Raw genomic sequence first — 15,580 nt, forward strand, 5'->3', positions numbered from 1 at the left:
CAAACAATTGTAGAATAGAATCATAGAATCATAGAATCATTAAGGTTGGAAAAGACCTCTAAGATCATCGAGTCCAACCATCAACCCAATACCACCAGGCCTACTAAACCATGTCCCAGAGTGCCACCTCTACATGTCTTTTTAAATCCTCCAGGGATGGTGATTCCAGCACCTCCCTGGGCATCCTGTTCCAATGCTTGACAACTCTTTCAGTAGAGAAATTTTTCCTAATAGCTAACCTAAACCTCCCCTGATGCAGCTTGAGGACATTGCCTCTCATCCTATCATTAGTTACTTGGGAGAAGAGACCAACACCTGCCTCACTACAACCTCCTTTCAGGTAGTTCTAGAGAGTGATAAGGTCTCCCCTCAGCTTCCTCTTCTCCAGACTATACAATCTCCAGCTCCCTCAGCCACTCCTCATAAGACTTGTTCTCTAGGCATTTCAACAGCATCATTACTCTTCTTTGGACACGCTGCACTTGTCCAGCTGCAAGCAGTAACTAACCAACCTGAGTTTGGCTCAGGCCATGTAGCTGTAGACGTCTACAGAATCGAGGCTGAACATGTCAAAGCAAGTTGCCTTTACAATTAATGACAGATATAGGCATTTTTAAGGAGTGAGTCACCTGATCTTTTTTATAAATCTGCTTCAGGATCAGATGAATCATGTCCTGAACTCCACTGTCTGTGTTGACTAGCTCTCCATTTACTGATTCAAATTTTTCCCCATTTGTTTTGACAAAGATTTTTATTTAATTAGATGTATTCCAATCTTGGAAATGTAAGAAATTACCTCTTTATACCTCCCATTTTATGTTCTTACCCTAAAAGTTCATGAGAAACAGCTGTCGCAGACAGGGTAGTTGGGCTGATGGACATGCTGATCCACTGGAGCTGGTCTTACAGTCCTCTTTAAATGGTGTCCCTTTGCCAAGTCCTCCACACATAAAGGTGAGAAATCTGACCTTATGCCAATGGAGTGTGACCGGATAAGAGACAATGACAGCTTTGTACAGACACAGAGACAAGTATCCCAGTTTGCATTTCCACAATTCCTCTCTATCAATGAATATCAAAACAAGAACCAGACTCACAATAGTTCGTCAAAGACGGCTCCAACAATAGCTCTGGATTTCCCACATGGTGATCACTCATTCCCTAAACTATCCCCACTTGCTTTTCGCAACAATACGAGAATAGCAAGGCCACCTACCCTGGAAGGCTTTACTGTAATTAGGATAAATCCTCTGGGATTTTTCTGCCTACTGTCTTTTGAGAATCTAAGCCTAAAGGTCTCAGCTGTTGGCAGCAGGGACATGGGATCATCCACCATATGGAAGAATCCCATGTGGGAATCCCGACTTCAGATCACCCTGCAGGTCTACTTTGATATCCAAAGTAGGATTGGAAAGATGTTAGTGCATTTTCTAATGGTCACAACTCCTCACCCTTTAGATGTTTTCCTCCTTCCCATGACACACACTCCCTGACCGAACAGCCAAAGAGCAAGGGGAGTCCAGGAGCTGCCAAGACTCAGCTCAGAGCTGAAGACTCCTTGGGCTGTTGGACTGGCAAGGAAGAAGTGGGAAGGTTCAGCCACCAATAGGCCACATTATGATCATTCTGCGGCCAGGACCAGTTCAGCCTTTCTGATGAGACCCTCATACACAGAAGTGTGGGGTGGGGGAAATAAAGACAACAGAAAACGCATGACAATATGCGTGGCAAGCAGCAGGGGATGGATGCACAGGGGTGAAAGGAAATACAGCATGAAAAATTGCTTTCTTTGACAGAATTATGAAATTATTGGGTGAAAGGAAGTTTGCAGATTTAATATGCCAGTTAATGATGTGGCATTTGAAACAGTCTCTCACGAAGTACTCCTCATTATATTAATTGATAATGTCTCTGAGAGCACTGCTGAGTTTATAATTTGTGGATGCATAGAAAACAAAGCATAACCTTTATCCAGGCTAGTGTATACCCACAGAACGCTCTCAATAAATTTTAGTTTTGGTAAAAAGCATTAATAATGTCTTTGATTAAGTACTGAAGAACAGGGGATTGTCTTGCTTTTTTTTTTTTAACCAGAACACAGAAATACCAACGTCTTGAGAATGTAAAGTAATTCACTGCATACAGTGTTTGAAATATTTACCCCCTCCTGACTGAGGTAACAGAACTTTTGCTGTTTCCTGAGAAACCACAGGATACTGAAACCTCTGCTTTTCCATACACAGAGTCAACTCTAGATTGGCCACCAGGTCAGCCAGCTGTACACTCCACTTCTCAGTATAGCTACATTCATGTGGCCACAGATAACACAGTACCCACGTGACCTTTAATAAATATGTCCTAAAAACTCTTCCCTGCAGAAAGGCAGTGTTGTTAACCCTTCTGTACCAAGCAAGAAATAATTCAAAGAAAATAAGTTCCCTGTGCAAACACATCCAGAAGATAAATGAAAGATGGACAAACTCCTGATCTCCAGAATCCCAATCCAGTGCCTGTAGAGCAGCGTGTCCTTCTTTGGGAGATAAGGTACGAGTGAGTCACAAGGAGGTGTCACTTGGATTGCAGTGAAGATCAATGTCAGATCAATCTGCTTAACAGCTTTATTAGCAATATGGGAGAAAGTGGTCGGAGAATCGTAATGGCCATTGCGGATGGAGACTGGTACAGTTATAAGTAAGGACATCACCATAAGGGAGGAAACAACAAAATGGGTCTAACTTCTTATGGGATAAAGTCCTACAAGCAAGCCTGCTCGTGGGGAAGATGTACGAGAAACACCAGTCCCCAGTACGCTGCATAAGCATTACAGCTGAGTTGTTGAGCTCAAGTGATAAAAAACCTGTGGTGAAGGGCCCAGCTTGAGTGTCTCTGCAGAGCATCACCAGAACCTCCATTTGGAGGAGACACAGACAGTGGTCCATAGAAGACTGCAAAGTTGGGAGAGTCAGGATCCATCCTGAATGCAAGACAAGTAAGGTAACGGTCTAATTTTTTTCCCCCGTGACACAAGATTGTAAAAGTCAGGGTTATTGTCCTAGATGTTTGCTAAAACACAATATACCTTGCATTGTGAGCAAGTTGAAAATGCTGATTAGAAATTCAAAAGCAGTGTAATAACTTGTGATGAAAAGGGAAAGTGATAACAATTGAGCTGAATAATGGTATCTGAAGTGTTGAGAAGCCATACAGGAAAATCCGAAGACACCAATTAAAAGGCCATGCCCTTTGGGATACAAAGAAAAAAATAGCAATGATATCGGGCCCAATGCTAGATAGAGATGGCCTGCTTATAATGCCTAAGAAAAAGCATACAATGACTATTTCTGTTTATCATTTTGGAATTACAATAACTTGGAAAAATTAATATTGCCTTTGGGTGTCAAAGTCTTTTGCAGTCATTCAGAAACCAAGAGCATTGTAATGCATATCTGCTGATAGAAATGCATTGAATATTTACGCTGAATGACTTACACCCTGAAATTCTGAAAGACGGGTCAAATGACTGCATTGCCTTTTGGGGTCAGCTTTTGAGAAAACTTCAAATGGGAGAGAAAATGTAGAATGCGTGGGAGTGTGGATACCATATGTCTGCTGAACTGGAATTAAACTGGTCTGGTGTTGCAAAGTTTCTTGTGAGTTCTTCTGTCTTTACTAGAGAGCAGCAAACCTTCCCAAACAATTAGATTTGTTAGTGATGACAAAATTAGCAGTTGGAGATATTGGTATAGCACATGGTAAATAAAATAGAGCGCTAAACTATTAATGATGAGTCCTCAGTGGGGAAAAGAGGTGTTTCTAACGGCGTACGGAGGGATGATTACTATACCTGATCTACTCAACATGCGCACCAGCAGTGACAGCATTACTAAAAATGTGTGGCCTGATTCAGCAAATTGGTAAATCAAGAAGGGCATGCCCAGCCCTGGAGAGAGCTACCTTCATCACTGGATGAGCCAATGACTGTGAGTTCCCAACGCAACGCTCTGGCAAAAAGACATAATTCAGTACTTGGTTTTACAGAGTGGTAAATATGCATAAAACTTTTGATGATGTTTCCTAATCTTCTCTTACTCCTCTTTTTTATTTTTTTATTTTATTTATTAATTTTGACAGCAGTGCAAGAGCAAAGCAGAAATTGGGAAAGGACAGGAAAATTGAAAAACGAACACTGATGGATTTTTCTAAAGGTTTCCCCAGATATCACTAAAATCAGGACAATTTGAAAATTGCAGACTATGGGGTTTTTTGTGCTTGCTTGAGTAAAAGAAGTCCCTTTTATCTAAAAGTAAACTGTAAAAGAAAATATTGCAAATAGCTCTACTTACAACTTTGGAAGCAAGACTGAACCTAATGCCAAGGAAGGCTCTGTAGAGAGTAAATGAGTCACCAAAACAATTTATAATTGCCCCATTAACCTTCTTTCATCTTCTACATCTGTGACACAGCCAACACAGGCACCCTGAGAGTCTGTGAGAAAGGGTTTTTGTTTGCTTGCAGGATGATGCTATCAATTAGCTATAGTACAAGCTACCCAATTTGCACTAAACTCTCCCATCCCAGTGAATTTCTGCTGCAACGGGACAGACAGCAGCCTCAAAGGAATTTATCATTTCTTTCTTTCCATCCAGAAAAATACAGGAACAAAGGGCATAGAGTCACTGCCAAGGAGTTGCACGGTTGTCATTTAAACTGTAATTCACCCAGAGTCTATGGAGGAGCAACAACCTTGTTGGGCCTGGAGTTGCAGGATTAATGGAGCCGGAGTGGAGCAGAAGCTTTTTACATGCAATTCAGGAAATGTCTAGACTTTGTGAGAAACCTGTTAAATTAGAGTGGCAGGATGTTTGGAACATGGAAGCTCTTCTTTCTCTTGGCAAGAGGATTGGTTGATGAAGGGGGGTGAAGCAGTAGGATTGATTGCTGAGGGGTGTCTGGTTGTTGCCATTTGGAAAGTAATGGAGTAGTTGGGAAGATGAAGCATTATCTGACTCAGGACTCCAGTCTCTAAATAAAGGTTGGGCATGGCTAGAAGGGAAATAATTTTGGGACGTCTCATGAAATTTTAGCCTTAAGGCAAAACTGTTGTTGACCCCAGAAACAGCTGAAGAGGGAGGATGAAGGACTGGTAAGGTTGACGGATCAGAGAAATCATTTTAGGGTCTCCTTTCAACAGGCACACATCCTGCGTTATCTGGATTTCCGTTCAAGTTTTCCTCAACTGAGGCTTTCTAACAAGCACAAGAAAAGCAGATCATGCCAGCTTAACCAAGATACCTGCAGCTATTGTTGCCCCATGGAATCTGGTGGTGGTCTCTATAACTCTGTTTAAGACAGCATATGTGTTTACTTCCCACTGGCTAAGACTTCCCACTATTTCAACCTGCACTTGCTACTTGAAATCCTTTGCTGTTTGCTCTCGTCCCTGCTTAGTTCCCAAACTTGTGCTGTTATCTTGCTTCTTGCTCTAGCTCCAAATCTTCAGTTTATCAGGCCCAATTCCGACCGACAATTACATTTGTCTTCCCAAGACAGGGTAGTGGGTCTTGTGAGCAGGGGATAAGCAGCAGAGGTTACATCCCGGCATTAGAAAGGCTCAGGTCAGTGTTTCATATGACATTTTCCTAAGCAAGATTAGGAAGCATGGTGAAGATGAATGTGAAAAAGTGGGTATTCACAGAGTGATGATGGGTGGCATGCTGTCAAATGAATGCATCCATCTAATAGGAACCTGCACAAGCCTGCTCAGATATACACGCAGCAGGATAGCTTACAAGACACATGCTCATCTTTGCCCAAGGCTACCTACAAAACTTTTTGAGCCCTAGCAAGGTCTCTCACCCAGTTCTGAGAATCACTCTTCAAAAAATGTGGAACATTGGTGAAAGCTGGTTAGGGGAGAGCAGGGATAAGAATTAAGTGCCAACTTCAAGGTGTCTTGGCCATGTGGTACTTGGCCTTTTAACACTGTTACATGAGTGTGAAAACACCAGTGTTTCAATACCTCCATGAAGAGCTTAGCTCTGCTTTAAGAAGCAAAGTCTTATGTCAAAAAGAGTTTAATCTGGACACATTGTTAAGCCCTTCGAAGGTGATCACCATTTGTGGCTCACAGGACACCACCAAGCGACGCCTCTAGCCTCCAAAGGAATGTTTTTAGAACCAAGAAGAAGAGCGAGATCCTAGGATCTCAGATCTCTGATCTCAGAAACTCTGCTCTTCAGGCTTGGTTTTGTACAAAAAAAGGAGAGGCAAGATGAAGCCTAAGAAAGGCTTCTTTCTAAAAAAGAAAATGAATCTTGCAGTCCTGTTTTCTCAAACATATTTAACTGAATATCTAACCAGCATGCATTCTCCCCCGGGGCAACTGACCCAAAATTGTAAGTAAAAAGGCCAACTAATTAGGTAGAAGCTTTCCAGGAAAAAAAAGTGACATTCCTCTGACACAGGGCAAACACTTTTGAGATGAACCAGGGATGACCCTATAGCTCCCATACCTCCTTCCTTCGGGGATGGAAAATGAAGTAAGAGAGATGAAGTTGGGGGTGCAGGTTTATGTGCAGCTTAAAAAAAGGTGAATGATGCCGTTATACTGGCTGCCTTGCAGAATTAGTGCTCTGGTTGGGGATTGTCCAAGCAATGCAGCGATTCAGGCTGGCAATCACAGGGAGGGGAACGTTTGAGGGCCTGACAGACTCACATAGTCTGAACTACCAAAGCAAACTGGTCATTTCCTAAATCTTTTCTAGAAGACATCAGGGATTCGGCATCTTTCTTCACCACCTGCTCTCTTTCTGTCACTGATCTTTTAATTTTCTTTATCTATAACATTAATAATCCTAAAGGTATATATAGTGGGTTCCCTAGGACATGTATCTCTTCCAATCTATGTATTTCCTTGAATACCTATAGTTGAATATCCTGATATAATGGTTACCTGTTGAAAATTATTTAACTTTTTCTTTTTATACTATATAAAGTCTCCCACTAAAAATATCCAATAAAATTTGTTTTCCAAATTATCTCTAGGCCGTGAAAGTGTCTATGAGAGAAAATAGTTTTAAAAATGTCCTTTGTTGCTGCTAAATTTTCAGATTAATTGCAGATTTAATGAGAATTATTGCTCCAGAGAATCGCATATAAGATCAATAGATTATATCTATTGATCATTGCCAGCTACGATCGTCTTTTGTAAATCAGAATGCAGAAGTATTCAGCTTATATTTTTATTTTAAGTGAAAGCTTATTTGCCTGCTTGTTTACCAAAACAACGTAAAGAAAAGCCTCTTTTTACTGAATAGACATTTATTTAGCAAAGCATTCAAACCTTTGCTGTTCCTCATAGTTTTCTCATCATGACTAACTTGAACAACTGTGCATTAGGTGCATGATTTGTTATATTGCTGCTACTTTTTTTTTTCAGATCACATACATCCATGTTCTTGAAACCTACCCCTTGCTAACACAGCGCTCACAACTGGGGACACTCGTGTCACTTCAGTCCTTTAAGCATCTTTGAGCCCATGACAGCATTGCAGCATTTTGCCCATGGCCACCCATCTTCTTAATAGCCTTGTGTATGACACTATCTCAAGTCATTCTTGCAGATCCACATAAATCCTCCAGGACTTCATCTCACAGCCCTTTTCAATGGATTCTCATTGATTATTGAGATATGATTTTCCACCCCAGAGGACACTCCGCCTTGCTTATTTTCTCTATTGGACCACCACAACCAATTTTCCTTCTACAGAAATCACACCTTCCTGGGCAGCCTGTGCCAGGCTCATTCAGTACCTTTATAAAGCTACACCTTCACACTGAAGTTGCATGTTTCTATGCCAGAATAACTATACTTAGCAATTCCAGGAGCAAACTGGAATTTAGAAATATTCTTCCAGTATATTCTGCATGAAAGAAGTGTGTTGATCACATTGTTCTTTTATTAATTCTTTGCATTCAGACTGCGGTAGCATCCAGACACTGTATCAACATACTGCTAAAGGACAAACCCTTCCCTGAAGAGCTTAATACTGTACTAGTTTTATCATATTGCTGAACATCAATTACACTCCAGCTGCTCTCTCCATAAAGGTAGTAACTATCTTCTTTCCAGGCAGGGTCTCAGGCAACTTTCTCACACCTAAAATAAAAACTGTTTAGAAGACTGATCTGATCCCAGACTATTACAGGATTGGGAAGCACTGACCTTGCACTTTTAGGATCTGGCAAAAAGAGGAGTGTGAAATAACAAGCACCAAAATTTGTTCTCCAGGGAGAATCTATCTTTACTTTTCCCTCCACTCCCTTTAAGAAAGCTTTCTCCACCTGATATTTCCTGGGTAGGCAAAGACTTTCAGGAGAAGAGAGGACAGGTAGAGCAGAGAAGATAAGACAGCGGTGATATAAAATGAAGCTACAAGGTGCCCCCAGCCCTGCATAATCAACGTCCTAAATCAGCCAAAACATTCTGTCCGGGTTCAGAAAAAGCAGCACATTCAGGAGGTGCTTTGTTTGCCTACTGCTCGGCCAGAGAGAAGCTTGACAGTTCCGAGCAGTAGCTCAAACTAACCAGTGTCTGTGTCCTCACTCTGCAGGAGAGGCAACGAGCAGGCAGTGAATTTATGTGCTAGTGAACATCACCTTATTATTTTCAGCGGTAAATTAAACTCTGACTACTAAGAAGCAGTCACACACCTTGGCTCACAAGCACACTTATATGTAAGAGTGCATGCATATCAATATCGAAATGTTTGCATAAGAACATGTATAAGTCCCAAGAAATGCATTCACAAGGTCATATACAGGTAAGGATAAATCCGTGGATAAAGATACAAATTAGTAATGTGAAGTCTCGGCCAACTGCTACGCAGCTGTCTAGCTGTGGGGAAATATCTTTTTCTGACACTAATAACCAAGCCAATGACTTCCTCAAAATCCAGGCTTCATTCAAACACGAGGGAGCCTCTTTCAAAAAAGTTATTAACAATTTATTCTAATAACTGGTCAGAATCATTCTTTCAGATGTTTATTAATTACAGACTTGCTAGGCTAGAAGCAAACTGATGCTCATCTATGGACAGCACTGGCTGAGATTACTCCTTCAACCCACATAATTACAAGAATTGCTGTTTTTTAATAAACATAAGGCTCAGATCTGTGGTCCTTTCGATATGTTCCCACCTGTCAGCTGGGCTGTGGTAACTATCAGTCTGTACGCTTTCTGCGTTCACTACGGCTAAATCAAAACAAATCCCAGTGGTATCGGGCTAAGAGAATGCTCAAAAACAGTTTCTGCAGCTGAGATCACAGGCTTACTGCTCCCCTGGGTCTCAGGACCAGCCCTGCTCAGGGACCTCTGCTGTCTCTGTGGATACATACTCATATGGAGTTGCAGAAGATGCTAAAATGTGACTCGGTAGAGGAACTGGTAATTCCAAAGCGCACCGGGTCCATTAGCTTCACCAGCACTCAATTTGTTCAGCAACACCGAAACAGCTAAAATGAGCTGGTAGCTGCAGAAGGGCATATTAGCAGCAATATGCTGGCTTTAACCGCTTTTTTTTTTGTTTTGCACCAAAATAGCTTGCCTACATATGGTAGAGATCATCCCAATGATTTATCTATCTCATTGACTTCCCAGTTCCACGGCTGCCGAAGATGTGGAGAGGAAGTTCATATAAGCATGAGCAAGAGGCAAATTGGGTTTTCACGGCCCCATGCTACTTTATCCAATTATGCTTTCCCATGTGAGGGCATCCCACTGGGGCCTCACCCTTGGATTCACTCTTCTTAATGACATTCAATCATTTTGTGCTGAAGACAGTCATTTTCATAGCTGCTTGCATAATAAATTCACAGAGTTACATGCTCACTGGTTCTCTAATTATACCCCATTCCTGCAAAACAAAATGATTAAACTGAGTTTCTACCGAAAAAAAAGTGAGTCAGCAGTATTATTCTACTGACAAAGTTTGGAAGTATTTGGTTTTATTTGATATTTTGTTTTGGAGATTGGGATCTCACTGTATTTAAAGGTTAAAACATAGAAAATTATTGGGCCAGTGGATAATTGTCCATTGAGTTTGTAGGATATTCTGTATTCCACTCCTGGACTGAAATGATCCAAGTGACCTTGGGAATCTTAATCTGCTTCACGTTTGAAATTTCTGACACAGTGCTACCCAGAGGTAGCAAGACCCATGTGGACTAAATGAACTTCAGACCTGAAGGCAGCATAGCTCCTACAGCAAGAAAAATATCATTCAGTAGGCATCTGGCAGATAATGGAACGTGAACTATTCATCTATGTTTAGGTTAGTCCAATCACACAACTCAGCATAATCTAAACCCAGTAAATTTTTACTTTTGTGAGATTACTAAAGAAGTAAATCTGGGAAACTCCAGAGGAGCTGGTGGAAACCATCAGACCTATGATCACAGTGATTAGCGTTCCTACTATTTTAGGTATCTTCTGTTGAGTATTGCAACCAAATGTTGGCTCAGAGGTTTTCTGATTGTCTTCAGATGTCACAAATCATTGAAATTGCCTTTACTTCAGTGGTTCTGCAGTGGGTGGTACAGGATGAGGATTTAATTCTGGGTGTAAAGGCACAGCAATCTGTCATTCTAGGTGCTGGTTGCGCTTTTAAATTGCAAGACACAAGATAAACATGGTTCAGAGCCTAAATCGTGTTGAACATGGGGGAAAAAGTAGCCAAGGGACGGGCACAAACAATAAAGCCTCGTTAGAAGGGGTCTGCTAGCCTTCCTAATACATTCCCCAATGTCATACCACCTTTCTGTAAATGGCCCCAAAGCCCTCCAACACTGCTGATTACAGGAACTTTAAGGTCTAGGATAGCATTGCCACATCCAGAACGAGTGCAAGAGGAAGGGAGAAACACAACCCCTACGGCCATGCTATGGTCACCTAACCAGCCATTACCATTGCCCATATGCCATACAAGAGAATATTTTCAGTTAATTATTTGTGTACACAAGCAAGAAACCAGGAATGAAGAAGATTTGTGCTTAACTTACAGGTCTTCCCTACATAAACATGTGTAAGTCCTTCCTTTTCAACGTGAAAATTTTCATTAAAAATACCTGTGTGATCAAAATTAGAGGATTTTCTAGACACAAGCTATACATGTTGACAGAGTTTCTTCTGCAGCTCTGGAAGGCCTTTTCAAATTATCTTTAAATTAATTCACTTGGGTACAGCCAAGAGTCTCATTAACAGGGAGCTCAGCATGGGTTTAATCACCTAAGATCTATCAAGCTTTCCAGAAACTGTCACTGTATCTGTTGCAGTTTCTGTATCTGAGTGAGCCACTTTGGTACAATCCTCCGCAGAGGTGGTAGTGCAGACTTGTCCCGAGGTAGGATTCATCTCAGACGACGTATGGGATAGGTTTTGTCTGATCAAATAAAAACTGAAATGAGATGACTAATGTCCTAAGAACCCCTGGCTCTACTGACTCACTCTTCCTTGACCATTAAGGGAGTCAGCAGTGACGGCCTCTGACATTGGCACTTCCTGTATAGACACCCATGCTTAGTCATGAAAATCCTGACCTATGCAAGCCCAATTTACTTAATCTGTCTTCTTTTCACACCCACGCAGAATATATCTTCCCTTACATATCCATTTTGTTTCTCTCAACCTTGGTAAAGATACTCTTTCCCATGGTTATTATGGTAGACATTAACTAGGGAAAAAATCCATCTCCCACTCCTGCTCTCAGGGTATTTCATAACTGAGTAGGGTCCCCACAGGTTAAGGCTGTGCTCTTTGACCATGTTGTGACGCATGGCAGCTTAGACCATCTCAGCGGCGCTGAGTCTAGTTGGAGGCTGGTAACTAGTGGTGTCCCTCAGGGGTCAGTAATGGGCCCAGTCTTCTTTAACGTCTTCATCAACGACCTGGATGAAGAGTTAGAATGTACCCTCAGCAAGTTTGCTGACGACACCAAACTGGGAGGTGTGGTAGATACACCAGAAGGCTCTGCTGCCATTCAGCGTGACCTGGATAGGCTGGAAAGCTGGGCAGAGAGGAACCTGATGAGGTTCAACAAGGGAAAGTGCAGGGTCCTGCACCTGGGGAGGAACAACCTCATGCACCAGTACAGGCTTGGGGTGGACCTGCTGGAGAGCAGCTCTGCGGAGAGGGACCTGGGTGTCCTGGTGGACAACAGGTTAACCATGAGCCAGCAGTGTGCCCTGGCTGCCAAGAAAGCCAATGGGATCCTGGGGTGCATCAAGAAGAGTGTGGCTAGCAGGAGGAGGGAGGTTCTCCTTCCCCTCTACACTGCCCTGGTGAGGCCTCATCTGGAATACTGTGTCCAGTTCTGGGCTCCCCAGTTCAAGAAAGATGAAGAGCTACTGGAGAGAGTCCAGCAGAGGGCTACGAGGATGGTGAGGGGACTGGAGCATCTCCCCTACGAGGAGAGGTTGAGGGAACTGGGCTTGTTCAGCCAGAAGAAGAGAAGGCTGCGAGGGGACCTTATAAATGCCTACAAATATCTGAAGGGTGGGTGTCAGGAGGATGGGGCCAATCTCTTTTCAGTGGTGCCCAGTGACAGGACAAGGGGCAATGGGCACAAACTGAGGCACAGGAAGTTCCGTCTGAACATGAGGAGGAACTTCTTCCCTCTGAGGGTGACGGAGCACTGGAACAGGCTGCCCAGGGAGGTTGTGGAGTCTCCTTCTCTGGAGATATTCAAGACCCACCTGGACAAGGTCCTGTGCGGCCTGCTGTAGGTGACCCTGCTTGGGCAGGGGGGTTGGACTAGATGACCCACAGAGGTCCCTTCCAACCCCTACTATTCTGTGATTCTGTGATTCTGTGATTCTGTCTGGGAGAGCTTGGTTTGTACAATCTGCATGCACATCCATCTTGTATGGACTCTGTGAATAGAGATCAAGGTCAATACTTCTGATATAACCCAGGTAAACACAGCTGTGTCTCTCAAGAAAAGCAGTAGGAGTTGGTCTTCTGCGAGGGCATTGGGTCTGTCTGCATAGCCTACAGTACCAAATCACCTTCACCCTGGGCTGAAGTTGCTAGTAGTTGCAATGGCAAGGTGGTTTTCATGTCTTCTCTGTGTCTCATGGCAGATATTCCCTCTAAATGTCAGCCTTACAGCCCTCTCATTTCTGAAGGCCTTACTGCAAAGCTCCTTAGTCCTTGTGGGCATGTCAATAAATGAACGAAGTTAACTGTGATCATTACTGTGTGGACAGAGGATCTATGCCATCACTGTTTGTTTCCTACCGCTGGCTTCTGCCACCACCCATCCCTCATCTTTGTTGCCTTTCGACATTGCAAATTCTTCACAGCACAGAACTTGCTCTCTAATTTGCCTGTTAAATGTCTAGTATACAAATTAGTCCCAGCCATCCTCATTAACAATAGCTTGTACTTATTCCTTCATAAACTGATGGATGAAAAGCTCTATAAAAGTGCAAAAAAATATTATTTCCCCCAAGAGAAGAGTTTGCGATGTCATTGCTCAAAGCAAGCCAGTAGACTTTCCGATCTAACTGAAATCCACCACAGCACAATTCTGTTGCCAGAAGCATATCTTGCTTTCCTCCCTCTTTTTTTTTAATTTTACTTTATCTTCTGATCGATTCGCTTATGAAATTAAGGGAGATTATGATTTTAACTCTTTGGTTTTAGAGCCATGAGTAACAAAAGCTACTAACACTGCCATCTGCAAATTGCAAGAGATATAAAACAGTGCAAAAGAAAGGAAAAATAAGCGTTTTCCACTTAGCAGTATATTTCAGCTGAAGATTAATTTGCTGTCTGACACTTGATTCTTATTGTTTGCAAACTCCAGACCTGCAACTGCATATCAAGCAGAAAAGCATCATCTAATCAAACAGGGGATAATCTAACAAGAAAACACTCACATATATCTTCCTTTCAGGTTATCCATGCACACGCATGCTAAAAGTGTTGCAGGAACAGAGGTCCATGAACCTGGTACACAGTTGTGTCCACAACGGCCTCCTCGGCCAAACTGTGACTCGTGCACTGACCTTTATTTCAGCTGAGATAAGGCAGTGCTGATGCCATTGCACAAAGAATTGAGACAACAGCCAGACCTTGAGTACAGGTGTGCCGACTCATACTCCAGAAAGTGCCATTCAAGTAGGAATAGAATAGGAAGTCTAAAAGGAGGAGCAAGCAAAAAAGAGATCCTTTGGGTCACGATTGATTTCTAAGATGTGACTGCTAAGGTGAGGAGTCGACATAGTGGTCCGGGAAATTCCTCTACCCCATCTTCTCATATATGTAAGATGTTCTCACAAGGGAGAGCCAGCAATACAGCGTTGAGTACACTGCAGAAAAAGAGTACATTATTTTAAAATTGAGACTTGTTTGAACTCTATTAAATCTTTGCTTCACTGGTCCTAAGCCTGTCCAGGCCAACCTGAATGATTATTGTTATTATTAACAGAGCACAAAGTGCAAAAATAGAGGGATTTTTATTTAAATGGGTTATTCTTCCTGCAGCTGGCTGTGCTGCAGAGGCCTGGCAATGATTCATATCATGGGCATTAATGATTCCTTAGAGGTTTTCATGGGAGAAGCTTACTCTGACATTCTCATCAACTCTTCTCTCCCCCACTTATTGTCCAAAGATTGGATGATGTCCTCTCATAGCAATAACTGCATTTTTAGAAGCTATCTGTGCAGTTCTATTTTTGTGTTCTGTTTCCTGCTGTTTACCAAATAAATATTTTTTGTGGTTTCAGTAAGACTTTCCTCTCCTTTCCTACCTAGTAGAGAAAAGTCAGCTGTGACTGTATAAATCTGTAAGAAATCAGCATGAAAAACTTAAATAAAAGTACATTAAAATAAAAATACTGAGTCTGATCAAAAAACAATTTCAGCCCATGTCCTGACTGAGAGTGGTTACGCAGGAGTGCAAAACACAGGCACTGATACTGGCCAGGTTCTTAATGACCCTCAGTGGACACTTTGTCCCATGAATTTTTCCCTAGAAACAACACCGTCCTGTCCCAAGAAGTGCCACAGCTCAACCACGTGCTGCCTGTGAAGAACCTACTCCATTCGCTGACACTGCCTCCACATCCATCATGTTTTTATTCTGACAAAAAGTCTCTTTTCAGGACTGAACATCGCATATCTATTTAACCCTTTTCTGTTCTACTGCAGTTGTTCCTTACCATCCTTCTGTCATCTTCTCTGAGTCTTTTCCAGGGCTGCTAGAGGCTTTTGAGAGAGGAGGACAAGAACCGCACACAATATTCAAGATGCACGTCCAAAATGCGTTTGTTCAGCGGCATTAGGATGATTTCTGTTTGGCTTTCTATTTCCTCCTTAATAATCCTTAACATTCAATTTCAGTTTTTTGATTGCTGTAGAGCAATGAGCTCATAATTTCATTCAACTGTCCATTATAAGCCCCAAATGTCATTCCTCGGTAGCAATAATCAGCTCAGAGCCCATCACTATGCATGCAGAGTTAGAACTGTTGTTTTCCTTGTGTGCAATGCTCGTATTTAATGCCACTGCATTTCGCCT

Source organism: Opisthocomus hoazin, chromosome 3 (assembly GCF_030867145.1).
Source record: "Opisthocomus hoazin isolate bOpiHoa1 chromosome 3, bOpiHoa1.hap1, whole genome shotgun sequence".
Taxonomy (NCBI): Eukaryota; Metazoa; Chordata; class Aves; order Opisthocomiformes; family Opisthocomidae; genus Opisthocomus; species Opisthocomus hoazin.